At 40.1% G+C, this 12,225-nt stretch overlaps 1 protein-coding gene across 1 annotated transcript in view; it reads right to left on the minus strand.

Moving 5' to 3' along the window:
- The window catches only part of GUCY1A2 (guanylate cyclase 1 soluble subunit alpha 2), a 158,921-nt gene that overhangs the window by 75,709 nt on the left and 70,987 nt on the right, over window positions 1-12,225 (minus strand). The gene's annotated exons all lie outside the window — the stretch shown is intronic.

A 12,225-nucleotide genomic window follows, 5' to 3' on the forward strand; every position in this document is an offset into this window, starting at 1 on the left:
GGGAAGAGAAATTGCAACTGTCTGAAAGCAGGTTAGTGAAATGAAGTGCCTTCTGTTCTTTTTCAGCAAAATATCTAATACAAGTCAATTGTGGCCATTTTATAAAGGAATCAGATAAAAATAGATGTGAAAAACAGCTCTATAAAATAACAAATGGCATGGAAATATCGTACTAGTCCTCCTGTTTCCTGTTTTCCTTCTCATACATGCAGACTCAGTTAGAATCTACAGATTTCTTGGTAACAGAGCTTCATCCAATTTGTATTTGTGGGATAGCAGAAGGTACAGTAGGGAAGGAGCATCAGGTGGCTCATCACACTGGTTGATAGCTGTTGCATTAGCCTGTTAGATGTCTAGATGTTTTGAGCACTGTCCAAGGGTGGATATCACTGAGGCCGTGGATTGTCACCTCTTGCTCCACGATGGCAGTCAAGCACAAAACTGCCAGACTGAAATGGACACTGAAAACTAAATTAAATCAGACAAACTGTATCTCTTTGTAAAAACAGCTTGCCATAGCCTCTGTCATGAAAAACAACTCCATTAATGTTTCCATTCCAGGACTGCACAAAGACCAGGGTAATAGTGTGCAAGGTGATCTAGAAATACCCACAGGCCTTACCCTGAGGATCTCACAGTCAATACAGGCACAACACACAAACCTTGTGCACCTAAGCAGTGTTAGGCACCATAATGCCTTGTATGTGTGTTTTCTATTCCACATAATATCTTAAAATGAAAAGGCCTCCTCCGGTCACCATTTCTTTCATCATGTAGCCATTTGCTTGCTGTCACATTATTCACTTATCATTTAATCCTCCTTCCATCCTGCCAAGCAAAATGGAAAAACCTCCATCAGGGAATCCAGAGGTGTCTGTAATAATGATGTGATTTAAGAGTCCAGTGGTCTGAAAGCTCCTGCTGAGGTGACAGGTAATCCTACATGGTACTTCCATGTCTAGGGGAGATTTAAGGAAGCACCTCTTTCTATCAGTTGTTTTTACATAAGGTTTACACAATATTTTAATACATAATGCTGTCATTGTAAACTCTATGGCAACATGAGAACTGAGCCTATCCTGTCCCTATTGCCCTCTGCCTTCTCTGCTAGCAACCTAACATTCAACTCCTGATGTCAGCCAGGGAACTCAGCAAGTGAAAATAATAAATGCAAGTCATTAAAATTGTCAAATTTTCTAATTTATTTTCCTGCACACCTACTAATATTTACATTCCTAAGCCTTGCTTCCTCAGCTTCACTCTGGGACATTCATCTCAGTGAGAAAGCCAGTCAGCTAACTGCATGAGCTGATTTAATGCTCCATGGCAAAGTGTTCTTTTTCTACTTTTGAAACATGGCTCCCTGGGAAATAGTATGCTTTCTGCATGCATGCAGCCTCATGCTTCCAAAAGGGCACATGCAAAATTGTTTTAACTCCGAAGTACAAGTTGCCAAATATGAAATACATGGTACAGCATTTCTAAATTCTCTTCCTATTTTGTTCCCCTGTGCCGGAGAGTTTTCTGTTTGTTGATTTTCACTCTTGTGCAAAATAAAAGTATCTCATATTGCCTCTTCCATCACTTCCTCACTTGAATCTTCCATCTCCTGGTGAAAACAGGGTGTTTTCAGCTCAGGAGGATAGAGAGAGTGTGACCACAGAGCCTGGCTGAGCCAGCCTAGCCTGGGCTTGAGCTGCATGTCAGCAAGGCAAGGCACCTGGCTTGGAGGTGTGTTTCTCCTGTTAACCTGCTGCGAGACTAGAAGAAAATCAATGCATCCCCCTGTGCTCCCACTTTGCCTCTGTCAATTTGAGGTGTTAAACTCTTTGATGTGATCACTGTCTGTGTTAATATATTGTGCCAACTTTCCCTGGGTGGACTTTTCTCAGGAAACACTGACTGTGTAAATAATGTACGAAATAGGCACTGTGCTCTGCTTCTGGGTAACCTCAGGCAAATTATCAATCCTGACTTCTTATGTGGCCTTTCAGCACAGCAGGAACAATGCTATTGACCACCCTGTAAGACACTTGGAAACTTATGTGTGAAAAGCAATAAAAGACACACCATCCTGTAAAATGCCTAACTAATAATAACCAAGTGAGCTGCCCCCTCTTCAACAAGGTTGTTTCCAGAGCATTCTGAGAAATTTCTGCAAAGATATTCTCAGTACAAAACTGATTAGCTTCCTAAAACTGTCAAAGGTTCAGTGATATTTCAGCTTTATCCCCTAAATTATCACATGTTCTGTTTAACAGGAATCGTTGATGTTTCCTATCACTTCATGTTACATTAGTGACTTTGTCGTCCTGCTCTCTCTTGATGACTGATGAATGTTTTAGAAAATAGCCTGCCAGTCTCTTCAAGCTGCCAAATCAGGGAACAGGACAGCAGAAAAAAAAACTGCCCCAGATTTCCTGGGGCAAAACACTAAGGTCTTGTAAAGAACAACAGTAGAGAAGAGTTAAGACTGCATCACTCTTACCAGCTTTTGCAAAGCCCTTTTCTTCCCAAAGAAGTTTCAGAGATGAAACAGACATTTTCTAGCAGACTTCAGTCTGCAACTGCGATCCAGCAGGACCTCCATCTATTTTCTTTGATTTTTCGTGCTTCTTATATTCTTCATTTTTATCTAAAAATATAGCTGATCTTACAGGATATCAGGTTTGCCTGAAGCTCGCCATAGTAAGTCACACTTCTGGGCACCTCCCCAAAGCTGGACAGCTTTACACCTGGACCATAAGCCTACAGGCAAGCAGGATGGCATCATCCATCTTCCTTGTAAGCAGGGAAAGATAGAAACATTTCTGTCATCAGTTTTATTTCATTACTGCTACATTTCATTGCCTTCCTGTCTCTTTAATTATATTCTCACTGAATAAAATGAGACTAATTCTACCATTTTCAGAGGACATTCCACTGATTTACAGTGGTGCAAGAGAACATTTTGAAAAGAGCAGTTATATATATCATATTTTACAGTCTTACGTTGCAGTGAAATGACAGCGCAGCCTAAGGAGCTCTGGGATGAAAAACAAAAACCCTGTCACTGAAAGAAAGGGAGCAAATGGTTCCTGATTCCAGGGTACTCTTTCAGTGTCTCTCCCCAAAGACCCAGCTCAGAAATACTGACAGATTCTAAAGGTGCTTTTTGGGAACATGGAGAGCCTCCCACTGAGCAGCGCACCACCAGCTCCTTCATTAGGTACACAATATCCAACCCTCTGCACAACCTCTGCATACTCTGGATGCAAGCCACCCTAGGAACAAAAAGCTTATGAATCAAATGCCAAATCCACTGCCTAATTTTTAAGGAAAAGCACAGGGAAAAGTTTCATGGGTTGCACTGAGGGAAAACACTACTCCGTACAAAGATGTGTGTTTCGGAATAGTGATTGAGAGAAGGTGTACACATCTCCTCAAAAAGATTAAGGAAATACAGGATGGTATCCCTGAGAAATAACTGGGGGATTAAAAAGGATTTTCCTTCTAATTGGCCAGGCCTTTTCTGCAGCCTCTGCAATCCACAAATTTCAATGGAACTGCTTCTTTGATTTTGATCAGTGCATAAACCCTCCCAAACTGTGATTATACTCTTCTCTTTTTTTTAGTTTTATTAATTGGGATTAGGTTAGAAACTTACAGTGCTAGGCCACACTTTCATACACAGTTGCACATCCATGCTTGATTTCATACAATGGACAAGTTCAGTAAGAGAAAACAAAGCTGCTTCTTTATCAAGTTCATAGTTATTTAGAGGATTGAAAGACTGCGGCAAAATCAGCTTGAACCTGAACACCATCACCATCATAATTTCCAGGTACAAAGAGTTTAGGGTGACTTTCAGAAAGGAGGTCCAGCTGCTAACCTAAATTTTAAAACAAGTGAACTTCTCTGAATATCCTACAGGATACATGGCAGCGCCTCAGGAACATTTACAGCAAGGTATTTCATAACATCTGAGGAGTCAGAGGCTTAGCGGATTTTGTGAACACGGGACAAAACAGTACAGTTACAACAGTACACTTGCAGAAAGAAATGCAATTACTTTCTTGCTATGTTTCCATGACACGTCTAGAAGGGCTGAAAGTATGACAGACAACACTGGAATTAAAAATAAAAAAAAAGTCTTAAATTGGAAAAATGGGCTAAAGCTAGAATTCAAAATAAGGGCAATAAATATATTTAGACAGAAATAAATGCAAAAAGTACAGGCAGGCTAATTGTTCCTGAGAAGATGGCCCAGAGTGCACAGAGTGGAACAAATGAATGTAAGCCAACATGGCATGCTGCCATGTAGAAATAATACACTATAGAGGACTACGTAAACAAAAAATACAGTTTGCAAAACACCAGAAGTTATCCTTATACTGTGACCACCAATTTTCAGACCCCAGAAGGGCAAATCTGTCCCTTTGAAAGTATAACAAAAAGGTGGATTGATTGGAGAGTCTGGTGAAAAGCAATGAAGGTAATGGAAGGTCTAAAAAAATATGACCTACAAAAAAAATTTGAGAACTATTGATGGTTTGCCCCAAAGAAGAAAAATGTGAGTGTGGGCATATGAAAAAACCACTTTGTGCCAATGTAAAGAGGTCAAACACAAATCCTGTGGCAAAAGCTTTGACGGAAAGGCCCTGGTGATCCTGGTGGACAACAAATTGAACATGGTCCATCAAAGACTAGAAGTACTCTGGGCTCTGGAAGGAGGAGTGCTGCAGCTGGTGGAGGGAAGTGATCCTTCCCTTCTGCTCAGAACTGGTGAGGCCACACCTGGAGTCCTGTGTCCAGTTCTGGGATCCACAGTACAGGAGACACATGGACATGCTGGACAGCATCCAGAAAAGTTCAACAAAGATGACAGGAACCTGGGACATTCTTCCCTATGAAGAAAGGCTGAGAGAGCTGGGACTGTTTAACCGGGAGATGAGAAGGCTCAGGATGATCTTATCCATGTACATAAATACTCGAAGGGATCAGGGATGACAGAGCAAGATCTTTCCAGTGGTGCCCAGGACCAGAGGCCATAGACATAAACTAGCCAAAGGAGGCTCCCTCTGAACAGCAGAGAACACTTGTTTTATACACCAAGCAGTGCTACAGGTTGGCTGCAGAGATTGTGGAGTTTCCAACCTTGAAGATAGTCAAAAGCCACATGGATGTGGTCCTGGGAAACTGACTCTAGGTGGCTCTGCTTGAGCAGGTTGAACCAGATGACCTCCAGTGGTTCCTTCCAACCTTGGTCTATGAAATGAACAAAAACTAAAAAGCTCAAATTGGAAAAAAATAGTTTAATGTGGGATGTTCTTGTATTCATAGGGAGAGTGAGAAAGGAAACATCATTGGTGAGGAGTTGGATTATGGAGAGAAGTTGGATTGTGCATTTGATTTGTGAGACCTGTCAAAGGTGATCAATCTGTCTGGATTGCAGAGGAATGAACCAGTGACTTAACAGAAATTTAGGTGGAAACAGGATGGGGAGACATAGTAGGGTATCATTTTGTATTCAAACAAAAACTACACAAGTTAATTCTGGGATAATTAATGTAGTGTCAGTGTGGAATTCATTGCTTCAGTCAGTTTATGACTCTTTCTACAGGCAACAACAGAAACAGGTGCTTCTGGAATAAAAGTTGCATGATCTATGTGACACATCTAAGTCATGGTCAAATGAGTCATGCCCCATGTGTAGACATACTTACATTTCTCTGCTGTGAACGGAGCACAAGGCTTGGACATACATGCCTCTACTGGTTAAGTCTACCTCCTATCAGAATAAACTTAATTCATAGGAGTGAATGTACTGCTGTGCATTGAAAGGTACCTAAATGCCAATATGTTAAGCACATTAAGGGAAATATGAGTTCTCAATTGTTCTAACGAATTTCTATTTTAAATGCTCCAAAACTCAATTCAGTAAAATGAAGGCTTGGTAAGCCTGTAAAATTAGTGCTGCTCTGTGGCTGGCTGACCACCAGATAGGCAAAGCGTGACTTTGACCCTTAAGACAGAAAAAGAAACAGCTATTAAAACCTCTCCAATACTCCTGCTCTGCTTGTAGAGTGGGGTAAGTCAGAGCCACAGCCAGGAGAACTAGCTGTGGAGAAAAATTCATAAAAATAAGAAAAAATCTTATTCTAATGAAACTCTGATTTGCTATTTTTTCTGTAGACAAAAATAACAAAATATCATCTTCCATTACACCCATGTTTTATTTAAAAAGAGAAATACATATCATCTCCACAGAAATGAAAAATAACTTTTCAGTTGATGCCTGATACAATTGAATAAACTAGATAAGGTTTGCTCAGCACAACTCAGGATGTGCTTGGCTTCTTGTGAAATTGCAACTCTCAGCATTTGCTTACAAGTTTGTATTTCCAGCTCACTGCATTGTCAAAAGAATATTATTCCACACAGCAGCAAAGTCACTGTAAAAAATTTCTCACTATTTATAGCAAACCCTGGAGTGTTTCATAACATGCAACAGCCTTCAGAGCAAAGGGACCAAATGTAAGATTTTCTTATGTCATAGATACCTCATAAACCCAGACTGGCAGCAAAATATTGTATCTTTAAGAAATCCAAAATTTTGGTGGGAATACATTCATTTTCTATAATGTAAAAGAGAGAGAAAGTGATAATGAAAGAAACATTGGACTTCTAAAATAACTTCTTGGTATGAGAAAAGCAAGTGTGGCAGATTAAAAGCAAACAAGTTAGTGTTAGATAGGATCTGCTCCACAAGAAGCATAGGTATGCATGACATATCAAAAGCATGGAGCCACCTGCAAGGACATGTGAAAGGGGGAAAGGAAAAAAGGTAAAGGAGATGACTCTATCCTTAACACATTAGTCTGCCAAACCAACTAGAGAAACAAAAGGCAACAGTGGATTCCACTTGAAACAGGTCAAGACGATTTACAGTTTATCTTTTCCTGCTTTTCCTGCTTCAAGACACAGAAATTGCTTTTAAGAAGGTACTCCTGCTACATGGATAAGTGCAAGATAAATCTAGCCCTGTGGAATAAAAACAGTGGGAAAAGAATTTCTTTAAAGGACCATGTATCTACACAAGACAGCAAAGAGTCAGAATTCAACCCTATGTGCTCCTTGGTCAGCTTCCCTTACAGATGCTCTCAAGCAGGGGAGTGGGTGAACTCAACAGGGCAGACAGGCAGAACATGGCATGGGCAACACCAAAAGAAGAAACTCACCAGTGTTCCCAAGAGAATTTCAAAATCCCTTTGAATATCAACACACCGAGAACAGACTGAAGGTTTTTTCCATGGATAAATAACTTCATCTACTTAAACACAACCTGTGTGAGTCCCAAAGGCACCATTGGCCTGACAGTCCCTGTCCAGCTTCCAGGACACCCCTGGCCCTGCCCAGGGCCCTGCACTCCACACCAGCTCCCTGGGCTGTCAGTCCTGCCTCAGCCATGCTCTCACAGCCCTGCCCTGCCCTCCCTGGCCAGGGGCCCATCCAAGGGCCCAAGTTCCAGCCCAATATCAGTCTTTCCCCATCCCCAACCCCAGGGAGGTCCCAGTGCTGGTGCTGGGCTGCTCTCACATTCCCAGTCTGGGTGTCTGGGACAAGTCCTGGCTGCCAGGTGCTGCCCCTCCAGCCTGCAGACTCCCACAGCTCCTGGCACACTGAGTACCCTGAGAGCATCCAGAAAACATTTTACCTGAAATACCTATCAACCAATTAGCATCTGGACAATGGTCTTGGCCTACGGTTTAGTTTTAGGTAGTCCTGTGAGAAGCAGGGAGTAGGACTTGAGGAACCTTATGGGTCCCTTTCAACTCAAGATATTCTATGTTTTTGTGGTTTTCATTTTAGTGCAAAATTTATTTAATTCCCTAAGATTGTTTTCAGGTTGCACACACCTTGATTAGCATGCTAGAGTTTTACATTTCAACAATATATGTCTCTCTATTAAAAGCCAGGATACTCTGTGCAGATATTCAGCTGCCCATCTTAGTCCAGCAACTCAGAGCTAAAAATATGCAGTATCAGTGTTTAAAAATCTGCTTTGGTCAGGAGCAGAGGAGTGGAAACAATTTTCAGAGACACGTTCATTTGTTTAGAATTACAGAATCCTAGAATAGCTTAGGCCGGAAGGGGCAGTAAAGATCATCAAGTTCCAATCCCCACCACCACCACAGGCAGGGACATCTTCCTCTACACCATCTTATTCAGGGCCCCTTCCAGCCGGGCCTTGGGGAATTCCAGGGCCGGGGCATCCAGAGCCACTCTGGGCAACAAGCTCAAAATCTGTGAACTGTGAAAGTGATGGTAGCAATAACATGCTCCAAGCCACATATTTGCAATAATTTCCTATTTCAACCAAAGCAAAATGCATTTTTGTACTTATGATCCCACCACAGTTTAATTACAACAGATCAATCAAAGTAGAAGGGAAATTTCCCATATTTAATATTCTCTATCAAAGATATTAATTTCCAATTAATTTTTGTTAAACACCTGGTTTAAAAAATTAATAAATGTTATATATATTTACATAATCAAATCTCTAATTATCTCATGCCTGGGAAAACTTTTATAACTGACAAATATTATGTGTCAGCTTGTTAAAGACAGATATTTTTTATTTATTTCTATCAATGTCAACCAAGCAAAATTATGGAGGAATGCGTCAGTACACAGAAGGGAGTGTGGATGTTGCCATTTTCCACAGTGTTGTTACTTTCTGAATTAGTTCTTACTGTCTTCAGCCCAAGATTTGTGCGGGTGCATGAATCAGTCTTTCTTCTAATCCTTCCCCTAGTACTCTTCACCTCCTATCAAGAGCTTCTCCTCTGAACGAGATCTGTCCCAGCTGCCTGAGATGTCCTACCAGCAGGAAGTACTCTTACTTATGTGATATTTCTTGCTAAGTGCTTATCTTTCTCAGATTCAGGCTCACTTGTTTCTTTGTGGAAATTGGTTCTTCGCAAAAAGCAGTGAAATGGTTAAATAAGTGCATATGTTTATTCATGAAAACAGTAGGCAAGGAGCAGCAGAAGCAGCATTCCCCTTTGATCTGTGAGAACAGATATATATAGCAACCATTAGGAGATATCACATTTCACCACCAACCTAGGTATTTTAAAATTCCTGTGATTAAAAGATCTCTTAGCCCATGCACTAGCTAGCCTGCAGAATTTTTCAACTTTAGGACTTTCAGAATCTGACTCTTTCCCTAATTCATCTTAAGTATATAAATCTGCTCGAAATTCCTGCCAGCACCACACCAAGGAAGCTGATGAGAATTGGAATCCTCTGTTGGTATTTTTACTTTGCTTTGATTTTTATTACCCCATATATCAAGTACTTTTGCAGCTTTGACAAAAGGCTTTATCATTAGAATTTGATATTGGGATTAATCAATTCTGCTCTCCTGGCGCAATATAAATTTTCAGAACATGAGGAGAAGAAATTTCTTCTTTTCCCAGTCCAATAATTCTTAAGTTAGTTATAATAAGAAGAACCCATTCTACCTCTCACTGTAGTCACTGTAAATATATCAAGCTGATTTTAGTGAGAACTGCACCAGGCCTTTAAAATTATATTTTCTCTGTATTTCTTAAAAAGGTTGAATTTCTTTTAGAGTGTTCAACATAATCCACCACATCATTAAGAGACCTTTCATGCATAACCTGCTGTAAGTAGCATATTTGAGAGGTACTAGTAAAAGACAGTCTCCTTGTGGAGTCTCTTACACGCTGCATTAATGAATTTGGGAAGAATGCATTGGCCTGGTTTAGTAGCCTCAGGTTAGGGGTGTCATTTTCCACAAAGCACTTATTTTACAACACATCAAGAAATGAAAGCAAATGAAAACATTAAAATGCCTTTGATTTAACTATAAACAGGACATAGTGTGAGAAGGAACAGTCAGATGTAATGAATATTCACATTTCTGTGCACATTAAAATATCTGTTTAACTTAAATTTTCTTCACTACATCTAACTGACTTTTCCTTGATATGGTAGTAAAGAAAACGAAAAAAAAAATGTTGAAGGTGATATTTTGAAACCAAAGCACAATCATTCTCTATTGCCTTGACTTTTCTAGCATAAATTGAAGAATGCATTTAAGCAAGTTGCTACTCCCCATTGCTGCATGGGAGCCACCAAAGCCTGGAGGGAGTGTGGTGGGATGGGGCAAGTGTGAGTGTGGATGAAATTGGGAGACCCAGCCTTTACAGCAAAGAAGGACAACAGAAGTGACCAGTTTAAAATTACTGAGAACTGCTGTCTCATGAAGCTCCCCACTCAGCTTGCAGATTCCTGCCCCTGGACACCCCAGGGGAGCTTTGCACAGCTTCTCAGGACTGTCTGTGTTGGGCAGATCACAGCCAGTCAGCCCCAGAAATGGCAGGGCTGCCCCAGCAGTGCTCTGCCTCAGCTGAAGCACCCTGACGAGAAGCAGAAAATATTTGCTCAGGCACAGCACGATGCTAACACAGCCACCTTGCTGCTGGAACATGGCCAGCTCACCCAGGACAGGCTGGGAGGCTCAGTGGAGCTAATGAAAAGTTGTCTGTACACACATCCACAGGATCAACTCTAACCAATTCATAACCAATGCAAATACTGACCTGCAGCTAATCTGGAGATGGGAATTCCTTAAAGAGTAGAACATTTGATAAGCCTTCCCATTTTCAGCATTTTGACTCCAACAATTCTTTTGAGAATTAAAGCCTTTAAGCCTAAAATCTGTATTTCAAAAGTCAGTTTTAAGATCTTTCAAAATTTCACACTTCAGATATTTACTCCCTTTGCAAGAGTCAGAAGGAGGAGAAGAGGCCGGGAATTGAAGAGTGGTTAAGCCCAAGAAGAAGCAGCAGGGAAGGTTTTAAGATTTGGTTATACTTATCATTATCCTACTCTGATTTGATTAGTAATAAATTAAACTAATTTCCCCAAGTCAAGTCTGTTTTGGCCCTGGCAGAAATTGATGAGTGATCTCTCCCTGTCTCCTCATCTTGACCCACAACTTTCTCTCCCCTGTGCAGCTGAGGAGGGGGCCCTGCCTAAAGTCTCCCATGAAAATAGTCTTATGAGAAGAGCCAAAAAGAAAACATTCTCTTTGTGGAAATTAGTCCACCTTATTTTCTTCAGGTTTTACCTGTAAATCTTCATCCTTTTCAGCTAAAACTGTGGACTAAGTTTTATTGAGCATCTGTAATACATGTGTCTTCAGTAGCTGATCTGCATTTTAATTTATTTGGGTTTACATGGCCTGTCATTGACTCCTGTACTTCATTTACAAGGACAGGCTCTCATAAATGCTCTCTTCCTTCTGCACAAGTCAGGATCTACTTGTATTCAACAAGCAGTAAGAACTGGTGTAATCACAGTGCTGTCATATCCTATAACATGTAGATTTTTCCCACACATTTACACTGGAAATCCTCTATTCTCTGAATATTAGCAGTTTACATTTTGTAGTACTCAAATTAACACAAACACAAAATCAAGGGATCTCTCCCTAGTTTTCATATATAACTTGCAATATTTGGCTAGACATGGTGTCCTCCAGAATGCTTAATTTTTGTAATTGCATTATTTTTCATAAAATTTTAATAAAGTATTAACACTACAGAGAACAATTAAAGGAATATTAAGTGTTATTGCATTATCAGGCTGATGATTCTATGAAATAAAACACTGGTTGATGTATTGAGAATACAGAATATTGGACTTCTCAAGTGTGATCATATGATTTTTTTATAAAGTTAAAATAAATTAAACTAATTCTCTCAAATACTGTGTTCTTGCACAATATTCCATAATAATAATAATAATAATTTTTTTAAAAGACAGTAAAATTTAGCAGTCCTTAATCACACTGCCACAGTCTTGATTTAAATCAATGGCATTATACACAGATCAGTTGATTCCTTAAAAATAAGAAACTATTCTTGTATCTGTCGAGGAAGTAAGAGAAAATGATGATGATTACCGAGCTTCAGGTAAGAAGAAATGACACAGAAAAGCAGACTGATGATTGCCTATTTCTCTGCTAAGAGACAAATTTTCTCTAAAGATGGTATGAGATCTTTTGTTTAAACAAATTTTCCAATTGCTTTCAAAACACATGGCTCTCCAGAAGGGATGCTCTTAAGCTGGAGCAATGAAAAGGCATAGTCTGAAATCATTTGGAATTAATGGAGAGGCTGTTTTTGACAGCAGCACACTCCAGGA

The sequence above is a fragment of the Zonotrichia albicollis genome, chromosome 2, assembly GCF_047830755.1.
Source record: "Zonotrichia albicollis isolate bZonAlb1 chromosome 2, bZonAlb1.hap1, whole genome shotgun sequence".
In the NCBI taxonomy this organism is placed as follows: Eukaryota; Metazoa; Chordata; class Aves; order Passeriformes; family Passerellidae; genus Zonotrichia; species Zonotrichia albicollis.